This window comes from Macaca mulatta, chromosome 1 (genome assembly GCF_049350105.2).
Source record: "Macaca mulatta isolate MMU2019108-1 chromosome 1, T2T-MMU8v2.0, whole genome shotgun sequence".
In the NCBI taxonomy this organism is placed as follows: Eukaryota; Metazoa; Chordata; class Mammalia; order Primates; family Cercopithecidae; genus Macaca; species Macaca mulatta.
The window spans coordinates 91,399,893-91,412,834 of record NC_133406.1 but is presented as its reverse complement, the minus strand read 5'-3'; positions in this window follow the sequence as shown (position 1 = coordinate 91,412,834).

Here is a 12,942-nt window from a genome sequence, read left to right as displayed (position 1 = left end):
CACGAAATACAGATGTAACTCTGTGAGATGAATTCACAGAACACTAAGCATTTTCTCAGAAAACTGCTTTCCAGATTTCATCTTCGGATATTTCCTTTTTCACCATAGCCCTCTATGGGCTTCCAAATATCACTTTGCCAATTCCACAAGAACTGTCTTAGCGAAAGGCTTCTTGAGGGGAAAGCTGTAACTCTGTGAGATGATTTCACAGAACACAAAGAAGTTTCTCAGAAAGCTTCTTTCTCTTTGTTATCGGAGGATATTTCCTTTGGCCCTATAGTCTTCAAAGGGATCCGAAATATCTGTTCTCAGATTCCACAGAAATAAGGCTAGCAAAGAGATCCACGAAATACACATGTAACTCTGTGAGATGAATTCACAGAACACTAAGCAGTTTCTCCGAAAGCTTCTTTCCAGATTTCATCAGAGGATATTTCCTTTTTCACCATAGCCCTCTAAGGGCTTCAAAATATCTCTTTGCAAGTTCCACAAGAACTATCTTAGCGAAAGGCTTCTTGAGGGGAAAGCTGTAACTCTGTGAGATGATTTCACAGAACACAAAGAAGTTTCTCCGAAAGCTTCTTTCTCTTTGTTATCGCAGGATATTTCCTTTGGCCCTCTAGTCTTCAATGGGATCCGAAATATCTATTCTCTGATTCCACAGAAATAAGACTAGCAAAGAGATCCACGAAATACAGATGTAACTCTGTGAGATGAATTAACAGAACACTAAGCAGTTTCTCAGAAAGCTTCTTTCCAGATTTCATCTGAGGATATTTCCTTTTTCACCATAGCCCTCTATGGGCTTCCAAATATCACTTTGCCAATTCCACAAGAACTGTCTTAGCGAAAGGCTTCTTGAGGGGAAAGCTGAAACTCTGTGAGATGATTTCACAGAACAGAAAGAAGTTTCTCAGAAAGCTTCTTTCTCTTTGTTATCGGAGGATATTTTCTTTGGCCCTATAGTCTTCAAAGGGATCCGAAATATCTGTTCTCAGATTCCACAGAAATAAGGCTAGCAAAGAGATCCACGAAATACAGATGTAACTCTGTGAGATGAATTCACAGAACACTAAGCAGTTTCTCAGAAATCTTCTTTCCAGATTTCATCTGAGGATATTTCCTTTTTCACCATAGCCCTCTATGGGATTCCAAATATCACTTTGCCAATTCCAGAAGAACTGTCTTAGCGAAAGGCTTCTTGAGGGGAAAGCTGTAACTCTGTGAGATGATTTCACAGAACACAAAGAAGTTTCTCCGAAAGCTTCTTTCTCTTTGTTATCGCAGGATATATCCTTTGGCCTCATAGTCTTCAAAGGGATCCGAGATATCTGTTCTCAGATTCCACAGAAATAAGGCTAGCAAAGAGATCCACGAAATACAGATGTAACTCTGTGAGATGAATTCACAGAACACTAAGCAGTTTCTCAGAAAGCTTCTTTCCAGATTTCATCTGAGGATATTTCCTTTTTCACCATAGCCCTCTATGGGCTTCCAAATATCACTTTGCCAATTCCACAAGAACTGTCTTAGCGAAAGGCTTCTTGAGGGGAAAGCTGTAACTCTGTGAGATGATTTCACAGAACAGAAAGAAGTTTCTCAGAAAGCTTCTTTCTCTTTGTTATCGGAGGATATTTCCTTTGGCCCTATAGTCTTCAAAGGGATCCGAAATATCTGTTCTCAGATTCCACAGAAATAAGGCTAGCAAAGAGATCCACGAAATACAGATGTAACTCTGTGAGATGAATTCACAGAACACTAAGCAGTTTCTCAGAAAGCTTCTTTCCAGATTTCATCTGAGGATATTTCCTTTTTCACCATAGCCCTCTATGGGCTTCCAAATATCACTTTGCCAATTCCACAAGAACTGTCTTAGCGAAAGGCTTCTTGAGGGGAAAGCTGTAACTCTGTGAGATGATTTCACAGAACACAAAGAAGTTTCTCAGAAAGCTTCTTTCTCTTTGTTATCGGAGGATATTTCCTTTGGCCCTATAGTCTTCAAAGGGATCCGAAATATCTGTTCTTAGATTCCACAGAAATAAGGCTATCAAAGAGATCCACGAAATACACATGTAACTCAGTGAGATGAATTAACAGAACACTAAGCAGTTTCTCAGAAAGCTTCTTTCCAGATTTCATCTGAGGATATTTCCTTTTTCACCATAGCCCTCTATGGGCTTGCAAATATCACTTTGCCAGTTCCACAAGAACTGTCTTAGCCGAAGGCTTCTTGAGGGGAAAGCTGTAACTCTGTGAGATGATTTCACAGAACACAAAGAAGTTTCTCAGAAAGCTTCTTTCTCTTTGTTATCGCAGGATATTTCCTTTTGCCCTATAGTCTTCAAAGGGATCCGAAATATCTGTTCTCAGATTCCACAGAAATAAGGCTAGCAAAGAGATCCACGAAATACATATGTAACTCTGTGAGATGAATTAACAGAACACTAAGCAGTTTCTCAGAAAGCTTCTTTCCAGATTTCATTTGAGGATATTTCCTTTTTCACCGTAGCCCTCTATCGGCTTCCAAATATCACTTTGCCAATTCCACAAGAACTGTCTTAGCGAAAGGCTTCTTGAGGGGAAAGCTGTAACTCTGTGAGATGATTTCACAGAACACATAGAAGTTTCTCAGAAAGCTTCTTTCTCTTTGTTATCGCAGGAAATTTCCTTTGGCCCTATAGTCTTCAAAGGGAGCCGAAATATCTGTTCTCAGATTCCACAGAAATAAGGCTAGCAAAGAGATCCACGAAATACAGATGTAACTCTGTGAGATGAATTAACAGAACACTAAGCAGTTTCTCAGAAAGCTTCTTTCCAGATTTCATCTGAGGATATTTCCTTTTTCACCATAGCCCTCTATGGGCTTCCAAATATCACTTTGCCAATTCCACAAGAACTGTCTTAGCGAAAGGCTTCTTGAGGGGAAAGCTGTAACTCTGTGAGATGATTTCACAGAACACAAAGAAGTTTCTCAGAAAGCTTCTTTCTCTTTGTTATCGGAGGATATTTCCTTTGGCCCTATAGTCTTCAAAGGGATCCGAAATATCTGTTCTGAGATTCCACAGAAATAAGGCTAGCAAAGAGATCCACGAAATACAGATGTAACTCTGTGAGATGAATTCACAGAACACTAAGCAGTTTCTCAGAAAGCTTCTTTCCAGATTTCATCTGAGGATATTTCCTTTTTCACCATAGACCTCTATGGGCTTCCAAATATCACTTTGCCAATTCCACAAGAACTGTCTTAGCGAAAGGCTTCTTGAGGGGAAAGCTGTAACTCTGTGAGATGATTTCACAGAACACAAAGAAGTTTCTCAGAAAGCTTCTTTCTCTTTGTTATCGCAGGATATTTCCTTTGGCCCTATAGTCTTCAAAGGGATCCGAAATATCTGTTCTCAGATTCCACAGAAATAAGGATAGCAAAGAGATCCACGAAATACACATGTAACTCTGTGAGATGAATTCACAGAACACTAAGCAGTTTCTCCGAAAGCTTCTTTCCAGATTTCATCTGAGGATATTTCCTTTTTCACCATAGCCCTCTAAGGGCTTCAAAATATCTCTTTGCAAGTTCCACAAGAACTATCTTAGCGAAAGGCTTCTTGAGGTGAAAGCTGTAACTCTGTGAGATGATTTCACAGAACACAAAGAAGTTTCTCCGAAAGCTTCTTTCTCTTTGTTATCGGAGGATATTTCCTTTGGCCCTGTAGTCTTCAAAGGGATCCGAAATATCTGTTCTCAGATTCCACAGAAATAAGGCTAGCAAAGAGATCCACGAAATACAGATGTAACTCTGTGAGTTGAATTAACAGAACACTAAGCAGTTTCTCAGAAAACTTCTTTCCAGATTTCATCTGAGGATATTTCCTTTTTCACCATAGCCCTCTATGGGCTTGGAAATATCACTTTGACAATTCCACAAGAACTGTCTTAGCCGAAGGCTTCTTGAGGGGAAAGCTGTAACTCTGTGAGATGATTTCACAGAACACAAAGAAGTTTCTCAGAAAGCTTCTTTCTCTTTGTTATCGCAGGATATTTCCTTTGGCCCTATAGTCTTCAAAGGGATCCGAAATATCTGTTCTCAGATTCCACAGAAATAAGGCTAGCAAAGAGATCCACGAAATACAGATGTAACTCTGTGAGATGAATTAACAGAACACTAAGCATTTTCTCAGAAAGCTTCTTTCCAGATTTCATCTGAGGATATTTCCTTTTTCACCATAGCCCTCTATGGGCTTCCAAATATCACTTTGCCAATTCCACAAGAACTGTCTTAGCGAAAGGCTTCTTGAGGGGAAAGCTGTAACTCTGTGAGATGATTTCACAGAACACAAAGAAGTTTCTCAGAAAGCTTCTTTCTCTTTGTTATCGGAGGATATTTCCTTTGGCCCTATAGTCTTCAAAGGGATCCGAAATATCTGTTCTCAGATTCCACAGAAATAAGGCTAGCAAAGAGATCCACGAAATACAGATGTAACTCTGTGAGATGAATTCACAGAACACTAAGCAGTTTCTCAGAAAGCTTCTTTCCAGATTTCATCTGAGGATATTTCCTTTTTCACCATAGCCCTCTGTGGGCTTCCAAATATCACTTTGCCAATTCCACAAGAACTGTCTTAGCGAAAGGCTTCTTGAGGGGAAAGCTGAAACTCTGTGAGAGGATTTCACAGAACACATAGAAGTTTCTCAGAAAGCTTCTTTCTCTTTGTTATCGCAGGAAATTTCCTTTGGCCCTATAGTCTTCAAAGGGAGCCGAAATATCTGTTCTCAGTTTCCACAGAAATAAGGCTAGCAAAGAGATTCACGAAATACAGATGTAACTCTGTGAGTTGAATTAACAGAACACTAAGCAGTTTCTCAGAAAACTTCTTTCCAGATTTCATCTTCGGATATTTCCTTTTTCACCATAGCCCTCTATGGGCTTCCAAATATCACTTTGCCAATTCCACAAGAACTGTCTTAGCGAAAGGCTTCTTGAGAGGAAAGCTGTAACTCTGTGAGATGATTTCACAGCACACAAAGAAGTTTCTCAGAAAGCTTCTTTCTCTTTGTTATCGGAGGATATTTCCTTTGGCCCTATAGTCTTCAAAGGGATCCGAAATATCTGTTCTCAGATTCCACAGAAATAAGGCTAGCAAAGAGATCCACGAAATACAGATGTAACTCTGTGAGATGAATTAACAGAACACTAAGCAGTTTCTCAGAAAGCTTCTTTCCAGATTTCATCTGAGGATATTTCCTTTTTCACCATAGCCCTCTATGGGCTTCCAAATATCACTTTGCCAATTCCACAAGAACTGTCTTAGCGAAAGGCTTCTTGAGGGGAAAGCTGAAACTCTGTAAGAGGATTTCACAGAACACATAGAAGTTTCTCAGAAAGCTTCTTTCTCTTTGTTATCGCAGGAAACTTCCTTTGGCCCTATAGTCTTCAAAGGGATCCGAAATATCTGTTCTCAGATTCCACAGAAATAAGGCTAGCAAAGAGATTCACGAAATACAGATGTAACTCTGTGAGTTGAATTAACAGAACACTAAGCAGTTTCTCAGAAAGCTTCTTTCCAGATTTCATCTGAGGATATTTCCTTTTTCACCATAGCCCTCTATGGGCTTCCAAATATCACTTTGCCAATTCCACAAGAACTGTCTTAGCGAAAGGCTTCTTGAGGGGAAAGCTGTAACTCTGTGAGATGATTCCACAGAACACAAAGAAGTTTCTCAGAAAGCTTCTTTCTCTTTGTTATCGCAGGATATTTCCTTTGGCCCCATAGTCTTCAAAGGGATCCGAAATATCTGTTCTCAGATTCCACAGAAATAAGGCTAGCAAAGAGATCCAGGAAATACAGATGTAACTCTGTGAGATGAATTCACAGAACACTAAGCAGTTTCTCAGAAAGCTTCTTTCCAGATTTCATCTAAGGATATTTCCTTTTTCACCATAGCCCTCTATGGGCTTCCAAATATCACTTTGCCAATTCCAGAAGAACTGTCTTAGCGAAAGGCTTCTTGAGGGGAAAGCTGTAACTCTGTGAGATGATTTCACAGAACACAAAGAAGTTTCTCCGAAAGCTTCTTTCTCTTTGTTATCGCAGGATATATCCTTTGGCCTCATAGTCTTCAAAGGGATCCGAAATATCTGTTCTCAGATTCCACAGAAATAAGGCTAGCAAAGAGATCCACGAAATACAGATGTAACTCTGTGAGATGAATTCACAGAACACTAAGCAGTTTCTCAGAAAGCTTCTTTCCAGATTTCATCTGAGGATATTTCCTTTTTCACCATAGCCCTCTATGGGCTTGCAAATATCACTTTGCCAATTCCACAAGAACTGTCTTAGCCGAAGGCTTCTTGAGGGGAAAGCTGTAACTCTGTGAGATGATTTCACAGAACACAAAGAAGTTTCTCAGAAAGCTTCTTTCTCTTTGTTATCGCAGGATATTTCCTTTGGCCCTGTAGTCTTCAAAGGGATCCGAAATATCTGTTCTCAGATTCCACTGAAATAAGGCTAGCAAAGTGATTCACGAAATACAGATGTAATTCTGTGAGTTGAATTAACAGAACACTAAGCAGTTTCTCAGAAAGCTTCTTTCCAGATTTCATCTTCGGATATTTCCTTTTTCACCATAGCCCTCTATGGGCTTCCAAATATCACTTTGCCAATTCCACAAGAACTGTCTTAGCGAAAGGCTTCTTGAGGGGAAAGCTGTAACTCTGTGAGATGATTTCACAGAACACAAAGAAGTTTCTCAGAAAGCTTCTTTCTCTTTCTTATCGGAGGATATTTCCTTTGGCCCTATAGTCTTCAAAGGGATCCGAAATATCTGTTCTCTGATTCCACAGAAATAAGGCTATCAAAGAGATCCACGAAATACACATGTAACTCAGTGAGATGAATTAACAGAACACTAAGCAGTTTCTCAGAAAGCTTCTTTCCAGATTTCATCTGAGGATATTTCCTTTTTCACCATAGCCCTCTATGGGCTTCCAAATATCACTTTGCCAATTCCACAAGAACTGTCTTAGCCGAAGGCTTCTTGAGGGGAAAGCTGTAACTCTGTGAGATGATTTCACAGAACACAAAGAAGTTTCTCAGAAAGCTTCTTTCTCTTTGTTATCGCAGGATATTTCCTTTGGCCCTGTAGTCTTCAAAGGGATCCGAAATATCTGTTCTCAGATTCCACTGAAATAAGGCTAGCAAAGTGATTCACGAAATACAGATGTAATTCTGTGAGTTGAATTAACAGAACACTAAGCAGTTTCTCAGAAAGCTTCTTTCCAGATTTCATCTTCGGATATTTCCTTTTTCACCATAGCCCTCTATGGGCTTCCAAATATCACTTTGCCAATTCCACAAGAACTGTCTTAGCGAAAGGCTTCTTGAGGGGAAAGCTGTAACTCTGTGAGATGATTTCACAGAACACAAAGAAGTTTCTCAGAAAGCTTCTTTCTCTTTCTTATCGGAGGATATTTCCTTTGGCCCTATAGTCTTCAAAGGGATCCGAAATATCTGTTCTCTAATTCCACAGAAATAAGGCTATCAAAGAGATCCACGAAATACACATGTAACTCAGTGAGATGAATTAACAGAACACTAAGCAGTTTCTCAGAAAGCTTCTTTCCAGATTTCATCTGAGGATATTTCCTTTTTCACCATAGCCCTCTATGGGCTTCCAAATATCACTTTGCCAATTCCACAAGAACTGTCTTAGCCGAAGGCTTCTTGAGGGGAAAGCTGTAACTCTGTGAGATGATTTCACAGAACACAAAGAAGTTTCTCAGAAAGCTTCTTTCTCTTTGTTATCGCAGGATATTTCCTTTGGCCCTGTAGTCTTCAAAGGGATCCGAAATATCTGTTCTCAGATTCCACAGAAATAAGGCTAGCAAAGAGATCCACGAAATACAGATGTAACTCTGTGAGATGAATTCACAGAACACTAAGCAGTTTCTCAGAAAGCTTCTTTCCAGATTTCATCTGAGGATATTTCCTTTTTCACCATAGCCCTCTATGGGCTTCCAAATATCACTTTGCCAATTCCACAAGAACTGTCCTAGCGAAAGGCTTCTTGAGGGGAAAGCTGAAACTCTGTGAGATGATTTCACAGAACAGAAAGAAGTTTCTCAGAAAGCTTCTTTCTCTTTGTTATCGGAGGATATTTCCTTTGGCCCTATAGTCTTCAAAGGGGGCCGAAATATCTGTTCTCAGATTCCACTGAAATAAGGCTAGCAAAGAGATTCACGAAATACAGATGTAATTCTGTGAGTTGAATTAACAGAACACTAAGCAGTTTCTCAGAAAGCTTCTTTCCAGATTTCATCTTCGGATATTTCATTTATCACCATAGCCCTCTATGGGCTTCCAAATATCACTTTGCCAATTCCACAAGAACTGTCTTAGCGAAAGGCTTCTTGAGGGGAAAGCTGTAACTCTGTGAGATGATTTCACAGAACACAAAGAAGTTTCTCAGAAAGCTTCTTTCTCTTTGTTATCGGAGGATATTTCCTTTGGCCCTATAGTCTTCAAAGGGATCCGAAATATCTGTTCTCAGATTCCACAGAAATAAGGCTATCAAAGAGATCCACGAAATACACATGTAACTCAGTGAGATGAATTCACAGAACACTAAGCAGTTTCTCAGAAAGCTTCTTTCCAGATTTCATCTGAGGATATTTCCTTTTTCACCATAGCCCTCTATGGGCTTCCAAATATCACTTTGCCAATTCCACAAGAACTGTCTTAGCGAAAGGCTTCTTGAGGGGAAAGCTGTAACTCTGTGAGATGATTTCACAGAACACAAAGAAGTTTCTCAGAAAGCTTCTTTCTCTTTGTTATCGCAGGATATTTCCTTTGGCCCTGTAGTCTTCAAAGGGATCCGAAATATCTGTTCTCAGATTCCACAGAAATAAGGCTAGCAAAGAGATCCACGAAATACAGATGTAACTCTGTGAGATGAATTCACAGAACACTAAGCAGTTTCTCAGAAAGCTTCTTTCCAGATTTCATCTGAGGATATTTCCTTTTTCACCATAGCCCTCTATGGGCTTCCAAATATCACTTTGCCAATTCCACAAGAACTGTCTTAGCGAAAGGCTTCTTGAGGGGAAAGCTGAAACTCTGTGAGATGATTTCACAGAACACAAAGAAGTTTCTCAGAAAGCTTCTTTCTCTATGTTATCGGAGGATATTTCCTTTGGCCCTATAGTCTTCAAAGGGATCCGAAATATCTGTTCTCAGATTCCACAGAAATAAGGCTAGCAAAGAGATCCACGAAATACAGATGTAACTCTGTGAGATGAATTAACAGAACACTAAGCAGTTTCTCAGAAAGCTTCTTTCCAGATTTCATCTGAGGATATTTCCTTTTTCACCATAGCCCTCTATGGGCTTCCAAATATCACTTTGCCAATTCCACAAGAACTGTCTTAGCGAAAGGCTTCTTGAGGGGAAAGCTGTAACTCTGTGAGATGATTTCACAGAACACAAAGAAGTTTCTCAGAAAGCTTCTTTCTCTTTGTTATCGGAGGATATTTCCTTTGGCCCTATAGTCTTCAAAGGGATCCGAAATATCTGTTCTCAGATTCCACAGAAATAAGGCTATCAAAGAGATCCACGAAATACACATGTAACTCAGTGAGATGAATTAACAGAACACTAAGCAGTTTCTCAGAAAGCTTCTTTCCAGATTTCATCTGAGGATATTTCCTTTTTCACCATGGCCCTCTATGGGCTTGCAAATACCACTTTGCCAATTCCACAAGAACTGTCTTAGCCGAAGGCTTCTTGAGGGGAAAGCTGTAACTCTGTGAGATGATTTCACAGAACACAAAGAAGTTTCTCAGAAAGCTTCTTTCTCTTTGTTATCGCAGGATATTTCCTTTGGCCCTATAGTCTTCAAAGGGATCCGAAATATCTGTTCTCAGATTCCACAGAAATAAGGCTAGCAAAGAGATCCACGAAATACAGATGTAACTCTGTGAGATGAATTAACAGAACACTAAGCAGTTTCTCAGAAAGCTTCTTTCCAGATTTCATTTGAGGATATTTCCTTTTTCACCATAGCCCTCTATGGGCTTCCAAATATCACTTTGCCAATTCCACAAGAACTGTCTTAGCGAAAGGCTTCTGGAGGGGAAAGCTGTAACTCTGTGAGATGATTTCACAGAACACAAAGAAGTTTCTCAGAAAGCTTCTTTCTCTTTGTTATCGGAGGATATTTCCTTTGGCCCTATAGTCTTCAAAGGGATCCGAAATATCTGTTCTCAGATTCCACAGAAATAAGGCTATCAAAGAGATCCACGAAATACACATGTAACTCAGTGAGATGAATTAAGAGAACACTAAGCAGTTTCTCAGAAAGCTTCTTTCCAGATTTCATCTGAGGATATTTCCTTTTTCACCATAGCCCTCTAAAGGCTTGCAAATATCACTTTGCCAATTCCACAAGAACTGTCTTAGCCGAAGGCTTCTTGAGGGGAAAGCTGTAACTCTGTGAGATGATTTCACAGAACACATAGAAGTTTCTCAGAAAGCTTCTTTCTCTTTGTTATCGCAGGAAATTTCTTTTGGCCCTATAGTCTTCAAAGGGAGCCGAAATATCTGTTCTCAGATTCCACAGAAATAAGGCTAGAAAAGAGATTCACGAAATACAGATGTAACTCTGTGAGTTGAATTAACAGAACACTAAGCAGTTTCTCAAAAAACTTCTTTCCAGATTTCATCTTCGGATATTTCCTTTTTCACCATAGCCCTCTATGGGCTTCCAAATATCACTTTGCCAATTCCACAAGAACTGTCTTAGCGAAAGGCTTCTTGAGGGGAAAGCTGTAACTCTGTGAGATGATTTCACAGAACACAAAGAAGTTTCTCCGAAAGCTTCTTTCTCTTTGTTATCGCAGGATATTTCCTTTGGCCCTGTAGTCTTCAAGGGGATCCGAAATATCTGTTCTCAGATTCCACAGAAATAAGGCTAGCCAAGAGATACACGAAATACACATGTAACTCTGTGAGATGAATTCACAGAACACTAAGCAGTTTCTCAGAAAGCTTCTTTCCAGATTTCATCTGAGGATATTTCCTTTTTCACCATAGCCCTCTATGGGCTTCCAAATATCACTTTGCCAATTCCACAAGAACTGTGTTTTCGAAAGGCTTCTTGAGGGGAAAGCTGAAACTCTGTGAGATGATTTCACAGAACACAAAGAAGTTTCTCAGAAAGCTTCTTTCTCTTTGTTATCGGAGGATATTTCCTTTGGCCCTATAGTCTTCAAAGGGATCCGAACTATCTGTTCTCAGATTCCACAGAAATAAGGCTAGCAAAGAGATCCACGAAATACAGATGTAACTCTGTGAGATGAATTCACAGAACACTAAGCAGTTTCTCAGAAAGCGTCTTTCCAGATTTCATCTGAGGATATTTCCTTTTTCACCATAGCCCTCTATGGGCTTCCAAATATCACTTTGCCAATTCCCCAAGAACTGTCTTAGCCGAAGGCTTCTTGAGGGGAAAGCTGTAACTCTCTGAGATGATTTCACAGAACACAAAGAAGTTTCTCAGAAAGCTTCTTTCTCTTTGTTATCGCAGGATATTTCCTTTGGCCCTATAGTCTTCAAAGGGGGCCGAAATATCTGTTCTCAGATTCCACTGAAATAAGGCTAGCAAAGAGATTCACGAAATACAGATGTAATTCTGTGAGTTGAATTAACAGAACACTAAGCAGTTTCTCAGAAAGCTTCTTTCCAGATTTCATCTGAGGATATTTCCTTTTTCACCATAGCCCTCTATGGGCTTCCAAATATCACTTTGCCAATTCCACAAGAACTGTCTTAGCGAAAGGCTTCTTGAGGGGAAAGCTGTAACTCTGTGAGATGATTTCACAGAACACAAAGAAGTTTCTCAGAAAGCTTCTTTCTCTTTGTTATCGGAGGATATTTCCTTTGGCCCTATAGTCTTCAAACGGATCCGAAATATCTGTTCTCAGATTCCACAGAAATAAGGCTATCAAAGAGATCCACGAAATACACATGTAACTCAGTGAGATGAATTAACAGAACACTAAGCAGTTTCTCAGAAAGCTTCTTTCCAGATTTCATTTGAGCATATTTCCTTTTTCACCATAGCCCTCTATGGGCTTGCAAATATCACTTTGCCAATTCCACAAGAACTGTCTTAGCCGAAGGCTTCTTGAGGGGAAAGCTGTAACTCTGTGAGATGATTTCACAGAACACAAAGAAGTTTCTCAGAAAGCTTCTTTCTCTTTGTTATCAGAGGATATTTCCTTTGGCCCTATAGGCTTCAAAGGGATCCGAAATATCTGTTCTCAGATTCCACAGAAATAAGGCTATCAAAGAGATCCACGAAATACACATGTAACTCAGTGAGATGAATTAACAGAACACTAAGCAGTTTCTCAGAAAGCTTCTTTCCAGATTTCATCTGAGGATATTTCCTTTGTCACCATGGCCCTCTATGGGCTTGCAAATACCACTTTGCCAATTCCACAAGAACTGTCTTAGCGAAAGGCTTCTGGAGGGGAAAGCTGTAACTCTGTGAGATGATTTCACAGAACACAAAGAAGTTTCTCAGAAAGGTTCTTTCTCTTTGTTATCGGAGGATATTTCCTTTGGCCCTATAGTCTTCAAAGGGATCCGAAATATCTGTTCTCAGATTCCACAGAAATAAGGCTAGCAAAGAGATCCACGAAATACAGATGTAACTCTGTGAGATGAATTCACAGAACACTAAGCAGTTTCTCAGAAAGCTTCTTTCCAGATTTCATCTGAGGATATTTCCTTTTTCACCAGCGCCCTCTATGGGCTTCCAAATATCACTTTGCCAATTCCACAAGAACTGTCTTAGCGAAAGGCTTCTTGAGGGGAAAGCTGTAACTCTGTGAGATGATTTCACAGAACACATAGAAGTTTCTCAGAAAGCTTCTTTCTCTTTGTT